Source organism: Microcaecilia unicolor, chromosome 7 (assembly GCF_901765095.1).
Source record: "Microcaecilia unicolor chromosome 7, aMicUni1.1, whole genome shotgun sequence".
NCBI classification, from domain to species: domain Eukaryota; kingdom Metazoa; phylum Chordata; class Amphibia; order Gymnophiona; family Siphonopidae; genus Microcaecilia; species Microcaecilia unicolor.
The window spans coordinates 159,384,875-159,399,469 of record NC_044037.1 but is presented as its reverse complement, the minus strand read 5'-3'; the positions used below and the strand labels follow the sequence as shown (position 1 = coordinate 159,399,469).

The window sequence follows — 14,595 nt, the reverse complement described above, 5'->3', positions numbered from 1 at the left end:
CATGCTAATCATGTAGGCACGTACATGGTTAAGACGCATTAACATTTTTAACGTGCCTATAACGCTGCTTAGTAAACAGGGCCCAACGTTTGTCATGTCTGAATTTTATACTAACAAAATGTTATCCTGCTAAATTAAGCTCAATTGTAGTTGCATCCTTGCTGGCTAGGTGTCAGCTAAAAGTTATATTTAAGGTCTCAACAATTTTATTGATGAACCAACATAGTAGGTGGAACCAATCCACTCAATATACAACAAAGTGAGTAGTACAATATATTTAAATGAAAACAAAGTAATAAATGCCATCATCAAAAGTTTTAACAATTTTCTCCCAAGCCTACCCCCACCCCCGACATTTTACACACACTATGACACGAACACAAAAACAGGGTGCAATGATAATCATGATATTGTTTCAGACTTTTCAAAAATAACCCAAACCCGTATCCCAACCTCCTCGCATCCCATCGGACCACAACAATTGGATCAAAGAAGCAACTTTGCAAATGAAAGGAGTCCTTGCTCTTGTGACTCCCCCTCTGATAATCTACTATCCGAGCCTCACCGCATCCCCCACCCCTACCCCCCACTCCCCTCTCCATGGTTAGGTGTCCAAAATCTCCAGTGTATATGATGTGAGAGTTCTGGGCCCCTTCTCCAATTAGAAACCCAGTCATTAGCATGAGCCTGAGATAGCACTATGTTGGTTGAGGATTTGGCTACACACTCGATGTGCTAAACTATGAATGTACCGTCCCCAAGTTAAGTAAAGGTGATGTTGCAATTTAAAGTTTAAATGTGATTCCCTAAGCTCCTGCAAAAGCAGAGCATGAAATCTATTGCGCCATAGCCAATAGGAGGGAGCTCCGGTTTGGTCCAATGTGCGAGAATATATTTCTTACCTACCAAGCATGCTTGATGAACCAGTGGTTTGGGTGGACAGTCCCAACCCTCACAGGCGAAACATACCCCAGAATAATACTGACTGGTAAAAACACCACCTTCTTTCTCAAGATTCTTTCCAAAAACCTAATCACTGATGTCAAGAAGGATTTAATCGCTGGACAATCCCAAATAGTATGATAAAAGATATTAGGGGATTGGTCACATATATTGCACAGGGGTATGTCTACACCTCCCATCCTATACAATCTTGACTGTGAGGTGTAAGCCCTAAAGATCACTCTTGCCTGGCATTCCCTAAGCTCCGCACTCCGCACCCATCTGGGAGCACTACCCATATAGCGCAACAAGTCTTGGGAAGTGACCAATGTCCGCAAATTTTCTGACCAGCGAAGCAGCATGGTTGAGATCTCTCTGGGGACAACACTGTAGTAACCTCTCGTGGATCAATGAAATCAATAGGGTCGTCCGTCGGCATCTCAAAGAGCTCCCGAGATGTATTGGTCAGATCAATACTAAGGGAGGACGGGGGTAACACAGCTATGTAGTGAGACAGTTGTTTATAAGAAAATTATCCGCCCAGTCCAGTGTTTCGAAGGGCAATGACTCCAAGGCCTTGAGTGTGCTGTTAGGATCCAAAAAGTGTTGTATAGAAGTATACTCTATCTACCCAAAGCGACAATCGTAGGGGGGGGGGGGGGGAATCTCTATTCCCTCGAATAGGCAGGTGCCCACTAAAATGTGGATCAAATTGCCAAACCTCGCCATGCTTATTAGTACACTAGAGTGAAGATAAGCCGGCAGCGTTGGGGAAGAGGCCTGCAAAACATAATGTGGATGCAAGGGGTGACACGAAACAGTTTCCATATGGACCGGAGTATAAAGCTCTGTTCCAAGTAGCTAATTTCCCAGGTGACGTAACAGGCAGGCCATATTGTAGAGCATGACATTCAGAACACCAAGCCCCCCCCCAATCTCCAATTGCCCACCAAGTACTGAAATCATATCTGCGGCCATCTTCCCCCCCTCCCCCAGCAAATCGCAAAGTCAGACCAGAAGGACCTTAAGGTCTTTAGCAGACAGAAGAAATACAGCCATTTGGTAAAGATGATGATACTAAACAAGGAAATACAACCCATCAAGGAGAGCAGGAGACCCTCCCAAACAGGCCCTTAGTGAAACAAGTTAGCAATATTTGCTGTGTATAAGTGGGAGGGGTTTTTATTTATTTATTTGTAGCATTTGTAGCCCACATTTTCCCACCAATTTGCAGGCTCAATGTGGCTTACATTTGCCGTAATGGCAGTTGCCATTTCCGGGTAACAGAATTACAAATGGTGTTGCATTAAGGTGTGTACATACATAGTAACATAGATGGAACATAACATACATGGAACAGTTCATGGTCTATATATATACCATGTGCGTACATACATGGTAAAGAAGAATACAGTATGGTATTGCATGCAGGTTCCTGAGTGATAATTGGATTATAACATACATTAGGTCATTCACTATGGAGAGACCATATTCGACATAGGGATAAAAGTGATAGTGCTTGTTCACTAATAGCAAAGAGGTTAATCAGTCAAGTGATAAGATTTTGGTTGTGTCTAGGTGGTGTACATTCTTATTTTTTAGTATTTAAGATGGACGTTTGTGGTATGCCTTCTTGAACAGATCTGTTTTCAGTAGTCTTCGGAAGATAGTTAGGTCTTGCGTTGTTTTAATGGCCTTCGGTAGTTCGTTCCATAGCTGGGTACAGATGTGTGAGAAACTGGTCGCATATGTGGCTTTATATTTTAGCCCTTTGCAGTTGGGGTAGTCGAGATTGAGGAATGTGCGTGCTGTGGAACTTTGGAAGGCTAAGTGCTTTGAAAATGAGCCCCATATGTCTCCAACACCACAGTCATAAAATTCCAATGTACACGGTCAAACGCCTTCTCGGCATTAAAACTGATAAGTAGAGAAGGAGTGGTAGTTTGATGCAGCATCTCTAATGAGACCAAGATCTTTCTCATATTTCGTGCCACTGAGCGCTCCCTTACAAACCCAACCTGGGGGTCAGCCACCAGGCCAAGCAGAATCTGAGCCAATTGGTTTGCCAAAATTTTTGCAAAGGGTTTAGTCTCGTATGGAAGAAGTGAGATGGGTCGATGAGACACCGCTCGAAGGGGGTCTCTCCCTAACAACACCACAATCTGGGCCTTTCTCAGAGAGTCCGACAATACTCCACCGACAGTTAAAAACCACCGACAGGCAGGGGGTAATCTCTGACACCAAGATTTTGTAGAATTCCGAAGATAAACCATCCACTCCTGGAGACTTGTAAAGGGGACTGTCCTGGATACCACATCTGACCTCATCTTCTATAATAGCTGCATTGCTGGGCCACCGTCACCCTAGGGAGAGACTGACCAGAAAGATAAGCCTCACTATCCAAGCCCACATCTTCTGGGCATAAAAATCTTTGAATACTTTATTGATGCCCTCATTAGTACAATGATATTTCCCCTCTGCATTCCTCAGCTGGGACACATGATGCAATGCCCCCCCCCCCCCCCACCTGCTTCACCAACTGCGCAAGTAGCCGTCCTTTCTTATTAGCATGTTTGTATAACTAATAGCGATAATTAAAATATGACTTTTGCATTTTAGAGTTAATCAATTGGTTCATGGCCTCTTGCCAAGCCAAAAGCCGGACCTGGTTAGATAGTGTCGGACCAGACCCAAACAATTGCCTATCACTCCTGACCTGTGCCTCTAGGCGAACCAACTGAGCATCTCTCACCTTTCGTTTATGTGTAGAGTAAGATATAATGGAACTTCTTAGAACTGTCTTGGCCACCTCCCAAAAGAGTACTGGGTCCGTCGGGAAGCTCGCTGTATTATGATCCACATAATCCTTCCGCTGAGCACATATATAGGAATGAAAATTAAGGTCGTGATACAGATCTCTAGGAAATTTCCAGCAGGGCCAAATTCTCGAGCCAGTGTTGCAGGAGAGAGGGATCCAGATCAGCGTATGATCTGACACCAGAGTGGGACCTGTCTCTGCCTGGTGCAGGGCCGAGGACCATCTTGTAGATATTAACAAATAGTCTATTCGCGATTTTGTATCACAGGCTCTCGAGTGATGAGGAAAGTCTCGTTCACCCAGGTGAAATAAGTGCCAGGAGTCTAGTAAATCCAGGGAGGAGCACAACCATTGCATGGCACCCCCCGAGCATAGTCCATGGGCTGCACTCGAGAGGGTCCAGTGCTATCCACCAATGGATCAAAGACTGAGTTAAAATCTCCCCCCATGACAATTGGAATTTGATCAAAATAAGATAGATGCTGAGGATGGTCTGGAAAAAACTTATCGTATTGGTTAGGCACATAGATGTTAAGTAACAACAGAGGCTTTTGATTCAAATGCACCTGTACTATGATATAGCGGCCCATGGGATCTACAATTTGAGCGTTGCTTTTCAACTTGTAAGCCTTTGTGAAATGGGATAATAACCCCTGCTTTTTTAGTTTAAGTGGGGCCTTCTATATAATCTCCAACTCACTGTCGACATAGTTTTTTGTGTTCTAAAGAAGTCAAGTGTGTTTCCTGAATCAGTGCTATTTGGGCTTTCGGTCTATTAGGATTTTACTGCGTTTAACAGGTGAGGTAATGCCCCCCCCCCTACACATTCCAAGACAACAATTTAACCATTTTCTCCCGTAAAGCTCTGAGAATTCCAGGACAAACCTGCTAAGGTTAACCTTCTAAAAACAGAGGAAGAGTGCCCCAGCCTACACCCTCCCACTTTCAAAAGCAGCATTATGGAGCCCAAGGAAACCCTCCCCCACACCGTACCACATCCAACCATGGAGCATACCCACTCCTCCCCCGAAAACTAACCCATCTTCTACCCTCCCCAACCCCTCTGCTTTACCCCCAACCGTCCCCTTCTTCCCCATACCTAATAGTTCTAAATTGAACTCAGCACGTGCTGGTACCCTCTTTCCCCCTCTTGAAACGTAATAAACTAAGTGTAAGACCAGAGATAGAGCAAGACTGGCCCCCCCAAGCATGAGCAATCAGGGATTATGAGAATGGGAAAAAGTGTGGGGGGGGGGGGGGGGAGATACACTCATTTAGCATTATGGAATCAAGGGTTGAAGTATTTAAACTTATAGTACAAGATTATGGAAAATTATACAAAGAACAGCCCTTTAAGCACGTTAAAACCGTGGTATGCATCAGTGTGTTTGAAGTCAACAGAACCTCTGCTGATGAAATACAGGAAGGAAAAAAAAGGGGGGGGGGGAATGGATGAGCAGGCAACTCATGATCAAACATAGAAAACTGCTGAAATCACCAATCTTGCTCCAATTACATCCTGTGCAGCGCCCCCTAGGAGTCTAAATCCTACCCTGTTGCTAAATACAAGTTAAGTCTGTTGAGATACTGCATTAATACTAAAATAAATTAAAAAAAAAAACAACACACACATTCATGTATGTCTCCGTATGTGCCCATGTCATGAATTTCACAGGGTGTATAGTCTCTGTAAGGGCATGACCAAGTTGTTCAAAATTGAACTACGGTAAGTACCAAATGGCTTTCAGTTCAGCAAACAATCAAACTACTTGCTGAGAATGCCAGATTGAGACTGCAGGTATCAAAGGACTGGGGCATAAATGGTGGTAAATCTGGTACCAAAAACCCACTGAGCCAAATGATTAGGTTATTTTAAAGGTCATCCAGATGTGGAGTAGGTAAGGGTCTTGACAAAATCTTTCGCAGAGTCTGCAGTTTCAAAACCTTTATCCATGCCTTTGTATTGCACTTTCAGTTTGGCGGGATACACCAGGGAAAATGTGATTTTCTTCTCATGTAATGCTGCACAAGCAGGCTCAAACGCCTTTTGGGCCAAAGCCACCAGAGCAGGGTAATCCTGAAAGCACAATACTTTTTGACCGTCATGAGACAACACAAGACTAGAGCAAAGGGCATGCAAAATAGCCTGCTTGTGACCATAATGTAGGATTTTCATAATCACCGCCTGCAGTCTAGCGGGTTGCTGCTGCCTAGGGCCCACCCTTTGTGCCCTTTTGATTTTTAGTGGGCCATGCAAATTATTAAGTTTTAGGGCTTGAGGTATCCAATGTTTGAGAAATCTCACCAGCTCCGAGTCTTTTAAGTGTTCCGAGAGACCAATTAATCTCAAGTTATTGCAGTGGGACCGATTTTCCAAATCATGCAGCTTCATCTCTAAGGCCATCAGCCTTTTCTGTAGTGCCTCCGCTGGTTCAGTCATCGCCGTTATGCAGTCTTCAATGTCGCTTACTCTCTGCTGCATATGGTCCAGATCCAAGTGAAAGCCATCCAGTCTCTCATGTGCTGCCTCAGTTCAGTCGAATAGAGCCTGCAGTTTCTTATCCAAGGCCGCTTCCACTGCAGCAGTAACCTCTGAGGTAATCTCTGCGATCCATGTGGAGCATATGGTATCTCCGTGTTTCCACGAAAATAAGACATCCCCTGAAAATAAGACCTAGTAGAGGTTTTTGCTGAATTACTAAATATAAGGCCTCCCCCGAAAGTAAGACCTAGCAAACTTTGTGTTTGGATTCAGGGGCGTAGCCACTTTGCCTCCAGGCCCGCCCAGCCAAAGTCCACCCCGCCCCGATTGTCAGCGCCTGCCTTCAAGGGTGCCTCCCTCCCAGCGGCCTGCCCAGCTGTTCGACGACGGGTCGGGACGGGTACAAACCAATGGGGGGGGGGGGGTCTGACCGGTGGTGTCCTCTCTGCTCTGCCTGCCCATGCGCCTTCCCGATTCCCAGCTTCCCCCATGGCGGCGCTGCTCTTGCCTTGTCTCCTTCCAGCCTTCCGCTCGTCACGATGACGTCACGACGACGCCTCCTCCCCCTGCGGCACCTTCGTGCGCGCCTTCCGGTTGCAGCCCTCCCCTGCTTGAAGCTGAAGCCAGCGTGAGCGTCTCTCGCGTCTCAGACATAACAAAGTAAGTTGTTTAAGCCTGCACAACAGCTGACTTTTAGAAGTTGGTCTCCCGTTGGCCCCTTTGTCTCTCCCTTTCCTTAGCCTCCTGTCCCCCCACTATCATTTACCCAGTCCTAGTCCCCTATAACTTCATGTGCTCCCATGAGGGGTGATCTGGAAAATAATTGAAAAACCCTTATGAGGTTCTGATCTGTAAAGAAAATAAGGACCTGCAGCAACAAAAGGGACAAAGAGAGAAATACTGGTACAACTAAAGCCTTTAGTTGTACCAGTATCTCTCTCTTTGTCCCTTTTGTTGCTGCAGTTCCTTATTTTTTTTCAGAGTTTAGCAGGTAATTTTTTATAATTGCATGCACTCATGAAAGCTGTGCACATTATTTCTCCCTCTGTGGGCTTCAGTGAATTGCAAAAATGAAAGTATGCTTGTATTCTCTAAAAAATTGACAACTACTGTACAGTATATAATAAATGTTCGGGGGTTTTTTGATCAACAATAAATGTGAATTCTTCTTCATGGAAAAATAAGACATCCCCTGAAAATATGACCTAGCGCATCTTTGGGAGCAAAAATTAAAATAAGACACTGTCTTATTTTCAGGGAAACAGGGTAGTATGTGTGCATCCGCCACTTTATTCTCAGGAGCCTTGCCCCAGGTATTGTCTTTTCTCTGTGGTTTTGCTGCCATCTTGTATACTGTTGCTGAAATCTTACCCAAGTACACCCGGAGAAGATGTTTATGCAAACTGCATACAGGATAAAATGAAATTAAAAGCACAGTTGAGCTTGATTAGGGAGTTAGATCAGGAGGAATTGCAGGAGCTCCACTGTTGGGTACCTCTCTCCAGCATGGCACCACGTGATATAAGTACTTTTATATCAGATAATCACACACAAAAGCAATTATTCTGGACTTGTTTGCTCAGGGATATGAGAGTATTTAAGTGGCCCTTTGCTAACTAGCTGTACCAATAATAATGCCACAGAGAAGATATATTATTATTTATTAGAAAGTATAAAAAAATTATATGTGGTAAATTGCAAAGCAAATTTATAAAATAAGATTGTATTACAAAATATATTATCACCCAGATTGATTTACAGTGGGGGAAATAAGTATTTGATCCCTTGCTGATTTTGTAAGTTTGCCCACTGACAAAGACATGAGCAGCCCATAATTGAAGGGTAGGTTATTGGTAACAGTGAGAGATAGCACATCACAAATTAAATCCGGAAAATCACATTGTGGAAAGTATATGAATTTATTTGCATTCTGCAGAGGGAAATAAGTATTTAATCCCTCTGGCAAACAAGACCTAATACTTGGTGGCAAAACCCTTGTTGGCAAGCACAGCGGTCAGACGTCTTCTGTAGTTGATGATGAGGTTTGCACACATGTCAGGAGGAATTTTGGTCCACTCCTCTTTGCAGATCATCTCTAAATCATTAAGAGTTCTGGGCTGTCGCTTGGCAACTCGCAGCTTCAGCTCCCTCCATAAGTTTTCAATGGGATTAAGGTCTGGTGACTGGCTAGGCCACTCCATGACCCTAATGTGCTTCTTCCTGAGCCACTCCTTTGTTGCCTTGGCTGTATGTTTTGGGTCATTGTCGTGCTGGAAGACCCAGCCACGACCCATTTTTAAGGCCCTGGCGGAGGGAAGGAGGTTGTCACTCAGAATTGTACGGTACATGGCCCCATCCATTCTCCCATTGATGCGGTGAAGTAGTCCTGTGCCCTTAGCAGAGAAACACCCCCAAAACATAACATTTCCACCTCCATGCTTGACAGTGGGGACGGTGTTCTTTGGGTCATAGGCAGCATTTCTCTTCCTCCAAACACGGCGAGTTGAGTTCATGCCAAAGAGCTCAATTTTTGTCTCATCTGACCACAGCACCTTCTCCCAATCACTCTCGGCATCATCCAGGTGTTCACTGGCAAACTTCAGACGGGCCGTCACATGTGCCTTCCGGAGCAGGGGGACCTTGCGGGCACTGCAGGATTGCAATCCGTTATGTCGTAATATGTTACCAATGGTTTTCGTGGTGACAGTGGTCCCAGCTGCCTTGAGATCATTGACAAGTTCCCCCCTTGTAGTTGTAGGCTGATTTCTAACCTTCCTCATGATCAAGGATACCCCACGAGGTGAGATTTTGCGTGGAGCCCCAGATCTTTGTCGATTGACAGTCATTTTGTACTTCTTCCATTTTCTTACTATGGCACCAACAGTTGTCTCCTTCTCGCCCAGCGTCTTACTGATGGTTTTGTAGCCCATTCCAGCCTTGTGCAGGTGTATGATCTTGTCCCTGACATCCTTAGACAGCTCCTTGCTCTTGGCCATTTTGTAGAGGTTAGAGTCTGATTGATTCACTGAGTCTGTGGACAGGTGTCTTTCATACAGGTGACCATTGCCGACAGCTGTCTGTCATGCAGGTAACGAGTTGATTTGGAGCATCTACCTGGTCTGTAGGGGCCAGATCTCTTACTGGTTGGTGGGGGATCAAATACTTATTTCCCTCTGCAGAATGCAAATAAATTCATATACTTTCCACAATGTGATTTTCCGGATTTAATTTGTGATGTGCTATCTCTCACTGTTACCAATAACCTACCCTTCAATTATGGGCTGCTCATGTCTTTGTCAGTGGGCAAACTTACAAAATCAGCAAGGGATCAAATACTTATTTCCCCCACTGTATGTATATATTTATCTAGATCTAGATATATATGTAAAGATACATGATTAGCCAAAAACTGTACAGATAAGTAATAATACAACTGATCATACCACTAATTTCCTAAGGACTATTATGAGAACTTACACATTAATAGGTCTTGTGCAAAATATTCTTAGCAGCTAATGATTCATTGACCAGCAGTCCTGAAAAAACAATCTCACAGATAAAACTGTGGACTAACTAAACCCTGAACCATAAATAGTAAACCCTGTTATTTCACCCTGCAGTCCGTATTTCAGACTTCCAATGGATGAAGAATCAGATTCCACCATTGAGACTCAAGCTGAAGCCCCAGCGAGTCTTATCTCAGCCCTGGAATAAAGTCCAAGGTCTTTACTCGGTAGTGATCACAGTCTTTCAGGTAGTCCTAGTATTGCAGCTGAGCTAACCTTGTCAGTTTGTTACAAGTTATGCAGTTCACTGGGTGAGATGATACCTATGAACCAATCACAACGGTGTAATTCTGTCCAGCTGAATTCGTGGTCATGAAGGAGAGGCCTTGTTCTTAGCAAAGATACTGTTATCAGACGGCAAGCAAACCTCCCTGTCAGGTCTCATACTCCTGGAGCCATCTGTCCCTGTGAATTATTCTATTCTGCTCTTCCCAGGAGATAACCAGGCTAGTTTACAGCAAACAATAGGTCCTTGGATGAAGTCATCATGGTATGCCCATTAGTAATGTTCCTTTGTAGAAAAACTGGTTTCTGATGGTTACAGATGTATACAGGCCACAGGCTATATAATCCATATTGGTTCTAAGAATGGTTCAGGCTTGTATAGACCCCAGACCAACAAAGGTGAGACAACAGGAAATACTCTTACAGGGACTTCTGCTAAAAATCTTAGTTTCTTACCTGTAACGGTAGTTTTCCGTGGACAAGGGATCTTCTAGCCATACCTCTGAATTTACGTCGCGCTGACGTGACCGACCCAGCTATCCTATTGAAAATGCTCTAAAAGTTAAAGTGAGCAAATTAAAGGATTCCCACCCGTACCCACAGTATGTATATGTGTATATATATATATATATATATATATATATATATATATATTTTTTAATGAAATGACATTACACAGAACTCAGTTTAATAAAAATAGCTGCGACAACTTTAGGGAGGGATTGTGTGGCTAGAAGATCCTTTGTCCACGGAAAACTACCATTACAGGTAAGAAACTAAGATTTTTCCATGGACAGGATCTTCTAGCCACACCTCTGAAGACTCCCAAGCACACACAGGTAACACATACTGAGTGATAAAATTCACATTCAATCAATTGATCTCTAATATGAAATTGTTACCTGTGATAGGAGGAGGAGGATAGTTGTCGTTTAAATTGCCTCCTGAAGCTTCCCGTGATGCCACATCGAGACAGTAGTGTCTTGAAAACATAGGCAGTGATGACCAGGTTGCTGCTCTGCAAATATCTAGAAGAGGTGCTCTACGTAAATATGCAATTGAAGCGGCCATAGAACATAGTCTATGGGCTGTGATATGAGGCATCGATGGCTGATGGTGAAGAGATGATGTTGAAAACCAATAGTTAATACAATTGGTAATATATGACGATAATGTACGTTTACAGACTGGTTGTTGATGCTTTGAATTACATGAAAGAAATAATTGAGAAGGTCTGTAATCCCGTGATGTACGTTGTAAGTAAATTGATAATGCTCTGGTACAGTCTAGAGTATGAAGACGACTTTGTTGGGTATCCTGATGTGGAGGTGGATAGAATACTGGTAATATAATCGATTGATTAATAAGAAAAAAAGGAGACTATCTTAGGCAAAAATTTTGGATGAGGATGTAGTATTGCTTTATCATGCAGAATTTTATCTGTCATATCCTCAATCTTTCACTTTCCACTGCGACTGTTCCTGATGCCTTCAAACATGCCGTAGTCACACCACTCCTTAAAAAAACCTTCCTGGAACCCTACCTGTCCTTCCAACTATCACCCCATCTCCCTCCTCCCTTTCCTATCCAAGATACTTGAACATGCTGTTCACCGCCATTGCCTTGACTTTCTTTCATCTCAAGCTATTCTTGATCCACTTCAGTCTGGCTTTCGCCCACATCATTCAACTGAAACAGCGCTTGCTAAAGTCCAATGATCTGTTCCTGGCCAGATCCAAAGGTCTCTATTCTATCCTCGTTATTCTCAATCTATCTGCTGCTTTTGACACTGTCGATCTCAGCCTACTCCTTGATACGCTGTCCTCACTTGGATTTCAGGGCTCTGTTCTTTCCTGGTTTTCTTCTTATCTCTCCCAGTGTACCTTTAGTGTATACTCTTCTACTTCTATCCCACTGTCAGTTGGTGTACCTCAGGGATCTGTCCTGGGACCTCTTCTTTTCTCCATTTATACTTCTTCCCTTGGTACTCTGATCTCATCCCATGGTTTTCAGTATCATCTTTACGCTGATGACTCCCAGATCTACCTCTCCACACCTGAAATCTCAGCCAAAATCCAGGCCAAAGTATCAGCCTGTCTGTCTGACATTGCTGCCTGGATGTCGCAGCGCCATCTGAAACTAAACATGACCAAGACTGAGCTTCTTATCTTTCCCCCTAAACCAACCTCTCCTCCTCCCCCATTCTCTATTTCTGTGGATAACACTCTCATCCTTCCTGTCTCATCAGCTTGTAACCTTGGGGTCCTCTTCGACTCCTCCCTCTCCTTCTCTGCACATATTCAACTGACTGCTAAAACCTGTCGTTTCTTTCTCTATAATATCAAAATTCGCTCTTTCCTTTCTGAGCATACTACCAGAACCCTCATCCACACCCACACTCTTATCACCTTTCACTTAGACTAGTGCAACTTGCTTCTCACAGGTCTCCCACTTAGCCATCTCTCTCCTCTTCAATCTGTTCAAAATTCTGCTGCATGACTAATATTTTGCCAATTCCGTTATGCTCATATTAGCCCTCTCCTCAAGTCACTTCACTGGCTTCCTATCCGTTCAAACTCCTCTTATTGACCTATAAGTGCATTCACTCTGCAGCTCCTCAGTACCTCTCCACTCCCATCTCTCCCTACATTCCTCCCCGGGAACTCTGTTCCCTGGGTAAATCTCTCTTATCTGCACCCTTCTCCTCCACCGCTAACTCCAGACTCCGTTCTTTTTATCTTGCTGCACCATATGCCTGGAATAGATTTCCTGAGCCGGTACGTCAAGCTCCATCTCTGGCTGTCTTCAAATCTAAGCTAAAAGCCCACCTTTTTGATGCTGCTTTTAACTCCTAATCTTATTCACTTGTTCGGAACCCCTATTTTATCATCTTCACTTTAATATTCCCTTATCTCTTGTTTGTCCTGTTTGTCTGTCCTAATTAGATTGTAAGCTCAGTCGAGCAGGGACTGTCTCTTCATGTTCAAGTGTACAGCGCTGCGTGCGTCTAGTAGTGCTATAGAAATGATAAGTAGTAGAATTTGAGTATATGGAGCATAATACACTAACGCTTGAATTTCTCCAATTCTTTGAGCTGAAGTAATGGAAATTAGGAATAATGTCTTCCAGGTAAGAAATTGGAAGGTGGTAGACTGCAAAGATTCAAATGGAGGTTCCATTAGCGTCTCCAGTACTAAATTCAAGTCCCACACTATTAGAAGTGTTTGAATAGGAGGTAATCCTTTCATAAAACGTTTGGTTATAGGATGTCTTATTACTGTTGTATCATCAATAGGATCATGAAAAACCGATTTAGCTGCAACATGCACTTTAACTGATGAACAAGCTAATCCAGAATTAGAAAGGTATAGAAAATAATCTAATAATGGAGAAATTGAACATGAGACTGGATTAATGTTATGTGGTCTAGACCATAACAGAAATCTGGTCCACTTGGAAGAATAAGAACTTCTAGTTGACTGTTTTCTAGAGGCTAGCAACACATTAATGACTGGTTGTGAAAAAACTGAAGTATCTAATGTATTGCTTGAAGATACCAGGCTGTGAGACAAAGCTTCCTCAGGTTTGGATGCAGAAGTAGACCTTTGTTTTGAGATATGAGGTCTGGAATAAAAGGAGGACTCCATGGTGGAAGGAGAGCTAATGTTTTGAGTATTGGAAACCAAGGTTGCCTCGGCCAATATGGTGCTATAAGAATTAGAGATGATCTGTTCTGAACAACCTTTTGTAATATCCTTGGAATTGGAGGAAATGCGTAAAACAGGGCATTTTTTTCAAGGTATAGCAAAGGCATCTGCGACTATTGTGTTCTGAGTGGGCCACCTGGAACAACATCTGTGACACTTGCTGTTCTGTGGGGATGTGAAGAGATCAATGTGCGTTATGCCCCAAACACAAAATAGGTTTTGAATAACTGTGGTCTTGATGGACCACTCGTGTGCTCGTAATTTCCTGCTTAATGAATCTGCTATTTGATTGTTGAATCCTGGTAGGTAAATCGCTTGAATTGTGGAACCTAGAGACAGAACTAGAGTTCATAACTTGACAGCTTCGCAACAATGGTGATGTGAACCCGTGCCGCCCTGCTTGTTTATATAAAACATTGCAGCTTGATTGTCCGTTCGAACTTGTATAGCATGAGAGTGAAGGAGACGTTGAAAAGTTTGAACACCTAATCTGATTGCTCTTAATTCTAGGAGATTGATGGAATAAGTTATCTCCTGAACTGTCCAATGCCGTTGTGTTGAGTAATTGTCCAGATATGCCCCCCAACCTATTTAGGAGGCATCTGTTGTTATAATCTTGGTAGGGTGAGGTGTTTGAAATGGAGCGCCCACCAAAGATTCTCCTGTTGTGTCCACCGTAAAAGCTGTAGTTTTATATGGTTGCAAATAAAAATATTTGCAGAAAGAGGATGTAGATGTTTAATCCATCTCTTCTTTAAATACCATTGTAGTGGGCGCATCTTTAGACATGCTAGTGGAAGCACACTAATTGTGGAGGCCGTGTGTCCTAAAAGAGTTATGTAAGTGCGAACAGTA

General features: G+C 43.4%; 1 protein-coding gene across 2 annotated transcripts in view; it reads left to right on the top strand.

The window, feature by feature from the left end:
* The window catches only part of FASTKD2 (FAST kinase domains 2), a 211,549-nt gene that overhangs the window by 8,796 nt on the left and 188,158 nt on the right, over positions 1 to 14,595 (top strand). The window lies entirely within an intron of this gene.